Source organism: Varroa destructor, unplaced genomic scaffold (genome assembly GCF_002443255.2).
Source record: "Varroa destructor unplaced genomic scaffold, Vdes_3.0 BEIS01000004.1, whole genome shotgun sequence".
Lineage (NCBI taxonomy): Eukaryota > Metazoa > Arthropoda > Arachnida > Mesostigmata > Varroidae > Varroa > Varroa destructor.
In genome coordinates this window covers 688,136-703,522 of record NW_019211457.1, presented here as the reverse complement: position 1 = coordinate 703,522, position 15,387 = coordinate 688,136, and the positions used below count along the sequence as shown (strand labels likewise).

General features: G+C 42.8%; 1 protein-coding gene and 1 long non-coding RNA gene across 4 annotated transcripts in view; one reads left to right on the top strand and one right to left on the bottom strand.

Moving 5' to 3' along the window:
• LOC111250115 (protein zyg-11 homolog B) overlaps window positions 1–15,387 on the top strand; it is a 159,086-nt gene that overhangs the window by 81,713 nt on the left and 61,986 nt on the right. The gene's annotated exons all lie outside the window — the stretch shown is intronic.
• On the bottom strand, window positions 4,428–10,282 carry LOC111250116 (uncharacterized). 3 transcript variants are annotated; one of them, XR_002673191.2, is made up of 4 exons: window positions 9,935–10,282; window positions 9,490–9,597; window positions 4,844–5,008; window positions 4,428–4,555 (listed from the first exon to the last, which is right to left on the bottom strand). It is a non-coding gene; the product is annotated as an uncharacterized LOC111250116 (long non-coding RNA). The 3 variants fall into 3 exon arrangements; XR_015327374.1 differs by lacking the exon at window positions 9,935–10,282 and adding an exon at window positions 9,795–9,934; XR_015327375.1 differs by lacking the exons at window positions 9,490–9,597; window positions 9,935–10,282 and adding an exon at window positions 6,596–6,767.

Below are 15,387 nucleotides of genomic sequence, written 5' to 3'. Positions count from 1 at the left end.
AAGCCGCTATGGGTGCAGCGCCGGAACGCTACGTCAAACGAACCCATTTTACGTTGGGTCAGACAAAGGGAACCGCATCGAGCATTGCGTCGGCCCCTGGGCCGTACTAATTCGCAATCGGTCAATCGCTCAGGGCGCGTCGATCGTTTACACGACCACGATTCATCTACGTCCTTACGAATGATATGAGCCGTCACGAAATCTCTGCTCGTAATCATATAACGGCGTTACGCCAAGTCACAGCAGCAGTTGCAGCGACAAGAAAAGCTCAATCAAATTAAGCCATAATAATAAACAGGTATACACGTTCGTTTATGACACGAATTAAAAATAATGAAGGCAAATGTTAGAAAACGTATATTATATAAATAAAAAGCGGGGAAACGTATGTTGTCAGTCTATCTGTAAGTTATTGATTTTTTAATCACTTGCATAAAGGGTAGGGTTATTACTAAAAATAAACTTATTTATATAACAAAAATGGCACGAATAACGCTACATTCGCTGCGGCGTTCAACCTTAGTTACATTTCCTTTTCTCCAGATGCACACCCCTTTGTGTTTTTCGAAAACGGTCTAAATCTTGGAACTGTTTACACTATGGTGAATTGTTGGCATATAATGACATGCTTAGGTTTTCTACTTGGGCTTCCATACACCGAAAATATACGAACATAAACACGTCATCGTGTAAAATAGATGCTCTACTTGCATTTAGCCGAGACGTCATATCCGACGTGTCTTCTTGTTTCGCGTTCGTTGTTGAAAATAAATGACGTCATTGAAAGGGATATAACCTGCGTTTATTCATTGTCCAAATGTGCGTCGACACGGTAGGCGATCAGCGGATATCAACGCCCGGGTTTGAACGATACGAAAAACAATGCAACGGGTTTGCCACCCAGGACATTGTACGGCCGGGCTGGTCTTTAGCCAGGTTTTTTTTGCTGACCGCCGCGAGTCACCTAGCCAAAAAATAGGCATGAAGCTGTAGTACCGTCGCACTCTGTGTTAACGTACGTCAGCAAAGATTAATAGGTCCTCACGAGCTGAGGAGGCGCATCATAAGGTCACGATGCGATGGTAAACACAATTAAGAAACGCTGATGATGAAGCAGAAAGAGACTACTTTTGAAAGGTCACACACTTGCGCGCGTACAGGCCTCACTGGGCTCGTGTAACATTATAGGACACTTTAGCAGTCGACAACGAATAGCAGTCGGACTATTTAATAGTACGATTGATATCAGTTGAATCGGCCGTTAACAATTTCGATCTACGTCGATGGACTTACGTGTACTTCTGTGCAGGTGATGCGGCTAGTAGGGGTCTCAGATGGGACCTACTGTGCCTAGACCCGATATACCAAATGTCGTGATCACTTTTCAGTGTTCAGTCTACATGTCGACCGCCAGAACTAGGGTTACACCAGCTAAACGACACACATTTTCTGACAGGAAGATGTCCGGCATAAATAGAGCAGTTGCTCGACTCCGTCGTGCAGTCATTCCTTAATGGACGATCCTAACGCTTACGTGCACCTAATACACGGATGTCGTGTAGGCATGATTATATTATAATAATAAAAATAAGTAAATTTTATTTTGAAAAATCAGGCAGTTATTATGAGTTACACATATTTAAGGGTCGTTTTTCCGTTGATTCACGTTAGACATGACTCCCGATTAGTGAAGGAGCCACCTGTATACATCTGCTCAGCTTCGAATTAAAAAAACAGTGTAACTACTAGCTAGGAACAGCCGCATCAATTGATTAATTTTGGAACATTGTCCACATTTTACTTGAGCGCACTTTTTTGTTAGAGAGCTTAAGCTTGTCAACAAACTTTTCGTTGTCTGCTCGTTAGAGTGGAAGAACATGGCGTCCATGTTTCTAATTACTCGTATTGAAATCAAAAATATTTTTGCCACGAGTGTGCGTCTTACTGGTGCCAATGTTTGTCCGGTCCTTCTGCCTGTGCTGCTTCAGTTGAATCTAATAAATCGGTCGTTGATGATCGTCTTGACCGAGGTCGCGGAAAGCGTAATTTTTCTTTATAGACAACATTCTGCCACGGTACCTGATAGTGGTGCCAATGGACATGTCATACGTCGACCTCTCCACTGCTTTCATTATACGCAAACAGAGACTTTTTTTTTTTGTCTACTTCTATGTGACGTCAATTTTTCTACGGCATTCGCCTTTCGGTAACGCTCATGGACTTTGGCGTCATCTTTACAAAACATGGCACGCGGATCATTTAAATATTGATTTTGCGCGGTCGCATCTATCTGCATAGATATCTGGTCGATTCTCGCAGATTAATAGAACTTGGCTCCGACTTGAATTGTCCGTACTTGCGCCTTGCAATATTGGCTTAATAGTATTCAAGCAGCCTATATCGACAGTGGGCACAAGCACGATTTTTTATCGGAGGGCACTTGGGCAGCGACCATTCCACTGTTCAGTCATTGCCGTTGCGCTGAATAACTTAGTATTCTATTAATGACTTCATATATACACATATATACGCAACATAAGTTCTTATGTATCTTACATATCTGGTTCATGTGTTACTTGCTTCGCTTCGTCCCTGTCCCATGGTGACTGATTCTACTGGGTTTCTACGTTTTGTATTGTCTTAACTAGGTGCTATTTTAGGCTTCGCTGCCTTCCGCATCTCATTAATGACAAAGGCGATGCGGTCAGGTCCATCAAACTTCAGTTGCTACCTGCCTGCCTTGCTGACTGGCTGACTAATGCTGGACATACATGGATATGAATAAAAAGCATGCATTGAATCGATTATTCTTCCAGCATCATCTTTATATTGTAGAATTATGCGGGCAAAACATCCTGTGCTGTTGCCCCTGCAGCCGCCGGCATTTTGTCTGGCCCAGCGAAACTTCTATGTGTATCTGTCGGTATGCCCAAAAGCGTCGGCATAAACGGCGAACCTTGTTACCAACAATAGCAGAGGGTCATGCGAAACTTTTGACACGATAACAGCAGTGTCAAACCTGTAGCGTCGCTGTCGTCCTTGAAAGATCAATCGAAGTAGCGAAGTCGAGTCTGGTGGTGTTCCCATTTTTTTAGCGCATTTGCCCTTTTGCAAGGCTTTGCAGGGCACTCCTCGTTGTTGTTGTTGTCACTGTTTTTGAGACCTGTGTACGTGTGAGCTCGTATTTGCTGCCTTCGGTGGGCGTAAGATGTAACCTATTTTGTAGTGGGATGAGCTGCTTAGAGAGGCAAGGTTAAATGGCGTCTGGGTTCGAAACCAGACGGACACTATCCACTGAACGTCTGAATCGATCTTTAACTAAGGCAGTAATAGCGGACGTGTAATTCAGAAGTGTTTAAAGCTGCAAGACGACGGAAGTGTAATATGGAAGAGAGAACGATATATATCGAATATAGAAACCCGTGAACTGTAAGAAGAGTACGAATGTGTTTACGGTTAGCGTACGTCGAATTTATTGTAACCATTGTTAGTTTCCAAAATTTCCAAGGTAGCGACATTTTCTCCATTTCGAAAAGTACGCGCCCCTTCTTGACAGCAAAGTAGAGAGATATGCCGGATATGCACGAACGACTCAAGCCTGACAGGACAACTAGCAAACGTAACACAGGCGGATAAAGTTCAACCACGGCGTAGTTGAAGGGCACACTTGGTTATTTTGAGAAGCAATTACGATGTAAGCTCTTAGATATTTGTCAGCTTTATATTATATGGAACGGGAGAGACCCGCGCAGTCTGGTTACAAAATGAAATTGCTCAACGTTGTCATAAACATGATTACTTATTATTATTATTATAAACATGCACACCCGTACGATTTAAAGCTCATGCGCACACAAACACATCAACTAGTTCTTATGTGGTAACGCATTTTATGGGTCACTTCAGCCTTCACAATAACAACTGATATCTCGTTTATGTTTATGAAGTAGACAGACATGCAAACATTCACACACACACACTGCGGGCAGATTCAATAAGATGTGCTTTTGCTTGCTGGACAGTTTTTATCAACAAGTTTCTTTCAATGTGTGCCGAATGAATCATGGTTTTGCCCTATTTCCTTATTTCATTAACATGCGCAACAACAGAACAGAATAGCATGATTTCCCCATTATTTACATAACTGGCGCGACCTGTAGCCCCGTATTGGCGCACATTGTTCCTTGCCCCATTCTTCCTTGTTGCCTAAACGACCGGTGTGACCGAGGAATAAACTGTGGCAACATAGCTGTTCTACAATGTTACGATGTATAACTTAATATTTATATATAACTTATTTAACTAGTTAGACTGTGTACCGCCCCACCAAAGTGAGTCATAACGCTACGCGGTTCCGCCAAGCCATATATTCCGCTGCATTAAAAAAAAACCAGTCCGTTTAAGATAGCTCGTTCGTAGTAGCATGGCCCGAATCTGGCTAGCAGCTAACAGTCGCTATCTCCGTCTGCTTATAAATGGTCTTCGACGCTGCTGATTAAGCTGCTTGTCACACTAACATCGACGGCCTTCGCTCAGGCCAATTAAGCGATAAACTCTGAAAGGAATGGACGCCAATAATAATGATATCAGCAACAGTAATAAACAGAAGAAACTGCCGTGGAACTATTTGGTAATCGTGATTTTCAGAGCCGCTTTCCTGTCAACTACCGAGGCTGGAACGATTTCTGCAGGTGACAAGCAGGTCTAATTTGGTTGCGGCAGGCGTCACCAAGTGCCGTCAAGCAGCGACAAGCAAGGTCGTGGCATGATTCGGGAGGACAGGAGGAGAATCAGATGAACATGTTGTTTTAGATAAAAAAAAAAACAAACTGAAAAGACTCACCCATTTTTTACATCGCGACCATGAAACCCGGCCATAACACTGGGAGTTACATTTGCGAATGTGCAACACGCGCGCACCAGATGGTCTTCTAAGAACGTAGATCGATCGTTTGAACTTCCGGTCAGGAACTCGTTATGCGTCACATAGAATGCTCTAGTACGTGCACTTCATATGGATGAAAATGTAGATAAGAGATGATGGGGAAAAATTGAAAATCGGAACAAAGAGGGAAAACGAGAGAATGAGCCTACGCGGTTAAGATATAAATTGATACAATGACAACGAACGGAGACGTCTCGAACTTTGCTGCGAATAGAGACTTACGCGGGTCAAATGCTGAGCTGATTTTAAGCAGTAACCGATTTCAAGGATCGTCTTATTTGACTGAAAAGGTATTCAGTCGACGTTGGGGACCGAATCTATGCTCGTGCTTGTAAGTATGACATGCATTTACTGGGGGCAAGTCTTCGCCTCTACAAAATTCTGGACGTACTATACTACCGATTACGTGATCCTCGTGTTTCATATTACTACTAGGAAATCACAAGAACGGACCGTATATGTACGCGCCATTTCACCCGGTCCTTTTGTAGGACGGTTGCCTCTTGCGAGCAGAATTTAATATCAAATCAGAATGAATTTCCTAGCCACAGCACACCAATTAGAAAGGCAGGTTTTTCTATTCTAAATCAATAGCGTGTAGTGATCTCGTGACGCATTATTATTACGGTAAAACATTATAATCAAAGACGCACTTCTGCGCAGGCAGCCTGGCACACAATGATATGTTGGTAATTAGGAATGACTTGGGGAGGAAACCGGGACAGGCACACCTCGCCGGCTGTGTAGACTGTTTTCGAATTAAATTTCGTCTTATTTTTTCGGCATCCTAAGAATTTTAATTTAGTTTCGTTTTATGACGGTGGCCTAGATATGCAGTAATATAATAAATTATTATTAAATTAATTTAAAAGAATTGTAGGTATTTTCTTGATCGGAAATGACTCCAGCTGCCATTGCTGGCGCAGTGATTGGCCGTAGTTGCGGACAAGATGGGCGTTAATAATCAAAAGAGAAATATTAATAAAACAGTGCTAGAGTGGGCTTTATCAAATAATAAGCAACAATAAAACATTTGTAGTAAGGTAGTTCTCATTTTGAAAGCGTTGGTCACTGGATATCTAAGAGAAGTTCGGTTCATTCGACGTTTAGTAATTGGGTGGAAGTTTAAAGTTGGGGCTCGATTAATCTCCGGTTGACGTTCAACTAAGGATACCATCGTAATCTTGTTGAGTTAAAATCTCAATAACAATTTTCCGCAGTGAAACACAATTACGCTTGGAAATTTCTACCTTTATATATACAATTGTATATTTAATTCATGCAGTTGGTGCTTTCCCAGCAAAAACGCCGACCGTCAGTGTTCGGAATACTCAAAACATTATTGGCAAAAAGAGCTCGCTTCTTTCAAAAGAAAACTGAACAGATGGGACCTCCGTGTTAACGATGTCGACAGCGGCGAAATTTCTTATCGACCATCGAGAGTAAACGATAACTCTTAGCATTTGTGGAAAGGTGAAAAGTATAAAGGTAGTGGCTGGAAATTGATCGTCTTTATAATGAAACTGCTAACGACATCACAAGGACTGAAACCCTCCGAGGTAGATGGGACAGTGATGGTGACAATAATCAAAAATATCTGCCCTTCACGGATGAACACGTAACTACGCTTATAGGTGAATGGAAGCTTACCCCTTTACCGTTTTCATGACCTGCATGCCGTCCCCTTGTTTACAACTCTTACTCCGCTTGTTTGACTCATCTCAGGTTTGGTTAATGGCGAATCAGCCTATTTTTCAGAAAGCGCACCCGGACTCAGGGCATCTGCATACCCGAGATTATGCCTTTCCTGAGTCTTCCTCTAGCAGCAGCAGGGATACAAGCGGGATACAAGCAGAATCGACTGAATTCCGATGCGGTCCTCCCTTATCCCCTTAAAGCTAGCTACTCATTGGCGCTGTTATGAAAACACTGGAAGGTTTGGTGAGTTGATTACACAAGGAAGGGGAATTCACGCTTGTAGTCCCGATTCAGCTTTTTGTATGAAATATATGAGGTTGTTTCTTGCAAAGTATATACACTTCAGAACGGAGAGAAACCTGGCGGGTCGGTAGGTCGGTGATCCTATGATCGTATTTTCAGTTATCACAATGTATTGAATTATGAGTTTATAGAAACAGTTGCGTGTTCCGTATAGATGCAAGTACAGGATGAAAGTGGGTCAAAGTGAGGTAAATGTTCTCTTGTGGTGACAGGCGACCTAAGATAAAAAGCTGTTGGTAACTCGGATCACAGAAAAACTGAACGCCTGGAAAGGATTTTTTTGCGGAAAAAATAAACGCGGCGAACAATACAGCAATTGGAGATACAAAACAGTTAAAGGAATCGCAAGTTGTATATTCGAGTAGAAAACGTCGGCTTATGTCACTTGGGTTTCTTAGAAAAAGCTTAGGATGGTAGACGTGGACCTCGATTCACAAAAAAAATTCAAATTGATTCTGTTGGCACAGAGCAGACAATGAGCGCATACCGGCAAAACAAACAGACGTGTGAATGAACACGTATACACAAGTTTGATACCAGACACTAAACGCAAAGTTCAGCCCCAGATCTACATGATGATAATACCGCGCAGTGTCAATACATTGAAATCTGCTCTACCCATATGAACGAACTGCGTATTTGAATTCTTCAGGGACTTTAAAAGCGATATTCAGTAGCATTAGTACTGAGATACCCTCACAGTTATTCGAGGATTATTCCGAGGACCCCACAGCTAGATACAGAAAAAAACAATTCGATCCACTCATGCACATAATAGAAACGAACTTGACCAAAATAAACTATAACGATAGTCGCCAAAAATACACACGACTCGTAAGTGATACATGTTTGTATCGTTTGCCCTGCTAGGCCATCCCCGTTTTTTTCGCGAAGATGCTGTACCTATTTGCTCACGGATGCCAAATTTTTGTCGCCGTAGTTCCTCTATTAAGCTAACAGAAGTTGGATAATTCGAGTTTGCAATGAGGTCATTTGGCAGAACATCGCATCTGCCGTCTGCGGCCTTCGTCTGATTTTACGTAGACAGTACTCACGGTTACTTAACTCGGGCTCCGGGCGCGAGTGGCGCCGAAAAATCTCTATTGTACCATAAAAAGCTGAACATTGGCTGAAAGGAATAACGAATGTACTTAAACAAAAAGATTTCCTACGTTTCTCGCAAAGCTCGTCGTTCTGACGTCGAAACGATGCTTTACCCCTCCCTCTCGCCACTTGAGCTTAATGATATTTGGGTAACCACTCACGTAAACACTTTCAAGTTGTCTAACGTCGACTGTGGATATAACAACACTAGAAGTAATAATGACGATAGAAGTAACCAGTAGAAATAATGATAAGGAGAACCGTCGTCTTACCCAGCAACTGAAACAAGATGAAAGGAGCTATAGGAAAGAAGGCACACCCTGACACAGACGACACCCGTCGCTCTCGAGGGAAATAAAAGCTAAAGATGTGATGAAGATCGCAACAACACCTCAACAGTCGTCAACGGCACAAGGGCGCCAGGTAAAGCAAGACGGAGGCAGACAGATGGGCGAATGTACATACTTAGAGAAAGCGAAGAGGGTATGGTGTGCACGTGACAGTCCTCGCCACTATTGTACCTGCGATCTCTATGGGAAGCCATCAGTCATTTCACCCGAGGGCGTAGTATACGCTAAGCGACAATGACGAACACGAAAGCGAAGTACGCCTATTATGGAGCAGACCGTATAAAAAAAATTGAAGAAACCTGGGAAATATAGGATTGAAGATGGACTGGTAAATGGTTAGGCGTACGAGACCAGCAGCTCGATAAGGACGGGCGATAGAACTAGTAAGTGAACAGGCTGAGGGCTTTTTATACATAGATATTGAAAACGGACAATCAAGCTAATCATAGGCTCGGGACGCAGATAGTACTGTGAAACCGAAAAAGGACGGATAAAGTTAGGACTCAAAACGTTGGTTAGCCGTTTCGCTTAGTAGGACGTTCGGCAAAGTTTTAATATAGCTCGTTTCGACGTAGCACGAAGTTTGAAAATCGACGTGGTCTTCTGTAGTTTATATTTGCAGATTAATCTATGAAAACAAACGAGCCAGTCTACAAAACGATAACAGCACAACATATTAATATTTCTGTCTTCCTTCTGATAGCGCATGTAGATAGTCAGGGCGCCCTCATCGACAATTTACGGAAACAAGCCAATTGATGTTATCTAGTAGGACATACAAGATAGTATTATCGACTGAACTGTTATAGGCCGACGAAAAAGATTTTTTCTGCCTAAATAGCCAGCGTTCAAAAATGGGCAGCTTCCGGATGTTTCATTGTTGGTACACAATTCGAGGGGCAATCATTGCTCCAAAGTTCTACTAGAATCTCTTAAGGTTACAGCATTAGGTCATTTTGTACATGGGGTCGGGATTACGATCCTGTCGGGAATTCTAGCACCTCGACATGTTGGTACCACTTGAAAATTGCTTAGGAAGTATAGAATTATCTGTATGGATGTGTAGACTTCTTGCCCTGGGAACTATACCACCAAACATCGACGAAAGCTTGCGGGTCATGGCAAATGGATTTGTCGCCCATTTTACAGACGGCGATGATCGACCTAGCCAGGCTACCGAGCTTGCATGTAGATTAGCTGAAAAAAAGATTTAAACACTTTATTTAAATTTAAGAAAAGATTTAAATACCAGATGTCAGGTTACCTCGAAACCTTGATGTGCCACGCAGTTGTAAACAAACATTTTATCTAAATGCGAGGCCAAATGAAAGAAATCATATGTTCACATTATAGGTCTTCCTCGGCGCACTATGCAATTCCGTTCCACACATTACCTTTTAAGATATCGGCTATTTCAGAGCCTAGTACCTCAGAAACGGGAGCGCTGACTGCCTCTGGTTTTTAACCACTTCCAAGATCAAGGGAGATAAACATATTGATGTACCGACTGCTAGATGTTGAATGCCATTGTTACCTTCGGGAACACTCTGAGATTTCCTGCAGTTTTTTTTTTGTAAATCTGGTTGCTATGTTAAATCCTATGGAAGGAAATCCACCAGGTTAACGCTGCTATTGGCACGTTTTTCTCTGAGCAGCGGCGAGTAAAGCCGAGACGAATTAGGCTACAGAAATGGTGTACACTTTATACGACAATACAGAGCCTTCAATGTTTACTGCATCTCTCGGCAGCCGTTCCCAGAAACCTCGAGCCTCGAACCACAAAACCCAAGGTTCGTTGTCTTCGTCGTCGTTATATAATAGCTAGCTAAAACTAAAGTTCGATGTTGTAATGATTTCAAAGATGGTTCGCCGTTTATCTGGTTCCGACTTCTTGCTGCGGTTGTATGTCGGATGGCGCGCAGTTGTCGTGTCTTGAGTTGTCAGAGGCTCTTGTTTGGCCAGCGCATTGTCGACAATACGTTGCCAAAGTTTTATATATGTCGCCCGTAGCTTGAGTGACTAAGACCTCATCCTGTGCTAATCGGCTGCGCCAATCGTGAGCAGCATAGGGATGCGAGAAGCGACAATCAAACCATTCATCCGGTAATCTTCATCTCCCAGCGTACATACCGAAAGGTGACGAAGTGTCACGAGGAGTTCTTCATCGCTCTTCACGCAACGGTAAGGCACAGCTTGGTAGTACCATAAAGGACTGCCTGCGCCTTCAACAGGGGTCGACTCAAGACATTTTAGGGATAGACGTCCGTGCTAAAGCAGGTCGCGTAGAAAGTATTTCTTAACAGAGAACACATTTATGGCGTCGCGTATGTTCAGACACTAACTACACAGCAGTTTCTACGGGCACAGTAATCAGCAAGAGACTGTTTCAATGGGTAAGTCAAACGGCGTTCAGTCCGGTCAACCGTGACTATGTGGCTGTGTGTTATACGAACCGAAATGGGCTCCTTAGGGGGTAGGGAAACTCACCCTGTAGTATTAAGAGCTAAGAAATGAACTTCGCTGGTGTGTATCCCCCATAGGACGCATTCGCGAGTGAAGATCGGTAAGGATGAATATACAGATAGTAGGAACCTTATGGAGTGTGCAATAAATGCGGGACGTATCTTGTTAAAAACAATTATTTTCAAGTACTGTTATATTTGTTATTAAACACTGACGTGTTTTACAGGGATGCTTTATTTATTTTATCTTATTGAACGGCATGATTTCTCTGAGGATACTATTTTCATATTTTGTGATATTTTGTACAGGCCGATGAGGCATCTTCTTTCTGCCAACACCAATTGCTAAACTATTTCCCGCGTTCAGCCAACGATTATCTGCTGCCCAGTAACTTGTTGTGCAAATGCAAATTTCTTTAAATTCACAAATTTCATTCAACTTTAGTATAATTTCCCATTTTAACCCATTTTTCGCCGTATTATTTCTGTGCTCTACCTGGCCAGATTGTCAGTTCCCGTCGCTACTGGCCACGAAGACCAACTGATGCGTTCATGGTAGAAACGCCCAGCTGCAATCTCTCTGACGTCATATCACCACCACGTTATGTCAAGTCTCATCCACCAGCGCTCTAGCCCACGTAAAAGCATCGAAGAATTATATAATCACGACATTTGCCACGTACGGCATACATCAACGCTCTTGTCACTGACTATTGCCAACCGCCATTCCCTCCAACGATGTAACGGTTTTGCTCTGGACTATTAACATCGAAATACAAAGTCACCTTTAGCCGTTAGCGTACAGCTGGCACGATTACTAATCTTAAACGATCCGTCACAAGGATCATAACCACAGTAGTGCCGGCTACGACGGCTACCATTGTAAAAAGCTCCATATGACAGCGATATCCACTTCGATCCGTAGGAATCGTTGGTTTACCGTTTTCACACAGTTGACGTATCACGCGACGGTTCTTCCGCTTAGACGGGCAGTGACCATAATTGGCTAGTCTAGATTGCGTCAACCAGCGTTTGCGTTACGAGATACCGAACGACGACGAAAGGTCAGGGGAGAGACGCTTAATAAGATGAATTCCACCGTATGAAACCTTCTAGATGATAAAGATGAAAAGGCGGATATTGATTCTTGTAATTTAAATACTGTTTGCTTCTTTCAAATCAGGTCAGATTTGTTGTCTAGTATATGTCGATGACGGGGCTTGAACCAGCGACCGTTGGGTGCTCTAGCGAGAAGTGGGCTGGCTAAGCCGCCGTATACAAATTTTACAGTATTCTATCGGCCGGTTTTATTGGCTCAATACAACAGCTGTTTGTAGTAGAGTACACATTGGCTATATGACATCTTGTAGAAATATTTCTATAGAAGTGCATGTAAACATTGGCCGTTTGGTGAACGCGAATAACGTACTTTCCGAATATTACTGCGCAGTTTGGAGAAATGTTCCGGAATTAACAAGGAGGACGGGAACAAACAAAGAATAAAGTTGAAAATCTTCTAATTGTTTTAAGGTCACATATTTCAAAATAAGGACAAGCATGGGCAATAGCGTTGGTACATTTTATACACATTGTGTTGCATCTTACATGCGTAACCGTCTTTGTATTCCAAATAAGCATACATGGTAACGCCACTGATAGTTCTGTATGTGTTAAGCCAGCTATTTGACGATAAGGGTTATTGAACAGTTAAAGAACACCATCTCCTAGGGTCGGACATAATCACGCATAGGAAAAAAAGAACTAAAGGAAAACATATGTAGGAATAAGGAAGGTAGATAATTTCAGTTGACCTTAAAGCCTTGATTGTGTTCTTGTATTCCTCTCTGTTATGGCTTTTTTCTAGCTGCCGCGTCTCTACCACAGATGTCCTTTACTTGCACCCTTTTAAATGTGCGCTAACTAGAACACCTGCTACTTGTATATTGTTTACCTATATATTTCATTCCGTTACAAACAGCATCCGAGTTCTGCGCTCATAACTAATCCATAACATTCCCGCTATTCAGGTCATTTTTTAGAATACAGAATGGATTATTCGACCAAACCTCGTTCACGTATATTCATATAGACCCGTCTGCCACCTCCGTCCCGTGTAACCCCAGACCCAACCTTGTCCCATTTTACCCTATTATCCTTTTTCGATCGTTGACCCATTTTGATCCCGAGCGTGAATGGCGTTAAACCGACCCACTACGTCTTTAACGCCGCCCTTATCTTTCGATTGTCCTTAATGCATCCATTCGCTCGTACCAGACTCTCGTGCCACATTTATATCTTCAGCTTGGCCACAGCAAAAACTTATGGCACAACGTGAAACGGCGTCGGTGCTAGCCCCACCGCTCGCGTACCCGTACTACGCTGTTTACGCCACTACGGTAGCTCGATGACCTGTGGCGCTCCGATCGCTGATACCCACCTAACCATCGACCCCTCAGATAGAAAAGCATTGCAGTAAATATGATAGCACGGGTCAAACGTGTATGGATGGATAGAAGCGACATGTGACGCCACCCGCTGGCACTCCATTTGCGAAGAAGCTGCATGTTGAGGTACAATGCGATAGGTCGGCTTGGCCCTTATATAGATTGGTATGTACATATCCGTGCCACAGATTTGTAAGAGAAACCACAGGAACGGGTGAAACATTACTGCACATAGTAGTGAAGGGTAGCACATATAAACTTTAGCTAGCCTTGGGCTAACAGCTTGTTGATGTATGTACAAGTATTTGTCTTGCTATTATTAATTAACTGTGTTTCTGAAACTTTTCTGTAAGCTGTTGTCACCATTGTCCTTTGTCTAATGCCGTATTAATTACTGATAATCAGCGACCTTGCTATAAGAGTAGGAGAAATGCTCTTTTTCTGTTTCTATTTTATCTAAATACTATTATCCGTAAGTTTCCGCTATACCATAGTAGAAAGCAGTCCTATTTTACCAACAAACAGAGAAAACTCAAATACGAGACAGCATGCGACACGGTGACGTCGATCCTCGTATAATAGTTTTCTGCCAGTCTATAATCGAAACGATGATACATCCTTTGTTCTATTACAAGTTTTTCATTTATTATAAATACAAGTGTTGGTTGTTGTCGTCGATCTGTCAACTTGATACTTCCTCTCTTATTTCGCATTTTAGCCACGTGAACCGTCGTGAGATAGCAGGGAGCAGTATAACACAATACGCCTATTCTTGTTATAGCTATTACCTAGACGTTCGCCTGCCCTCACATATCCTCGCACTCCCCTATACCTTTCTGATAGTTGATCTGGAGGCTAAACATATCAGGCAGGGGCATCAACTTCAGCGTCAGTCGAATGTCCCTGCAACCGCTCATTACGGTCAATTTCAATTGAGAAACAGACAATTTCTCGACACGCATCGCTAATAGATATTTCACTAGAGCAATCCACAACGAATTCTTTATCGGCGTTACATGCTGTTCATAACCATCTGCAACTGGGTCGCTTACAGAACAGTATTGATCTTTAATTAGCCCATTATTTAGGCCGTAACTCAAAGATTCTCTACCTAACGTGTGTTCATTGGCCTGTCCCATTCAACACCACGCTTCCGTTTCCATCTTAAACAGGCACAGTGTAAACATCTGACGTTAATCCATATAGGGAGAATAGCAGTCGAGACCTGCAGCGGCAAGGGCACCCCAACGAGGTTAGCTAATGGCACTCCATCGAAGATGTAGGAGGGTATTTCTGCTTACCCCTCTAGCCCCCCATTCTTTCTCGCAGATTTTCTGCTGCCGGATAATTCATTACCTCTACGAACAAAATTGTCTGCTAAGACAAATATCAGCTAAAAGTGAAAAATAGGATAAACAACATGAAAACGAACGCCAGGTCTGAGATGCGCGGCTGTCCGCAAGTTTGTCTATAAAGTGTGACTGAACCCACCGCACTAGCGGACAGAAGCGTGATGACTATTTGGGGTTACTGGGTCACGCCTACTTTCTCTCGGGCTTGTGGGTCGTATAAGCAGCGACCTAGCAAGTAAACAAGTGAGTCCTGCCTACATGTCTAGTTGCCTGTGTCAACTGAGAGGTCCTCTATGACGTTCACGTTTCTATGTTGACCGGTGATTTGCCCGCACTATAAGATTTTAAACGACTTTTTAGGCAGGATTATACGCAGCGGCTGCTGTGCGAGTGTGCCGGAGTCTAATAGGCAAATATATCAACGAAATGCGATGATAATGGTTCAAGACGTTTCTTTCATTTAGTCTGCTATTTTGCCCCACGTGTGTAGTTTTCATGTGTCAATGACTATAACATTACAGGTGTCCAGCATTAGCATGATGTCAAGTACGAAGTCGCTCTAAATACTGAGTTCGGAGCCATGTTTTTAGGCTTCTGTTAATATTATACATAATCGAAGACATCGCGATAAGAGAAATTGTTAATTCATATTTTAGGAGAACTACAGCGCGAAGGGTTCCAAAGGATGCATTTTACAGTGAACGGGTATAAACGGCCTAGGCCATTCGC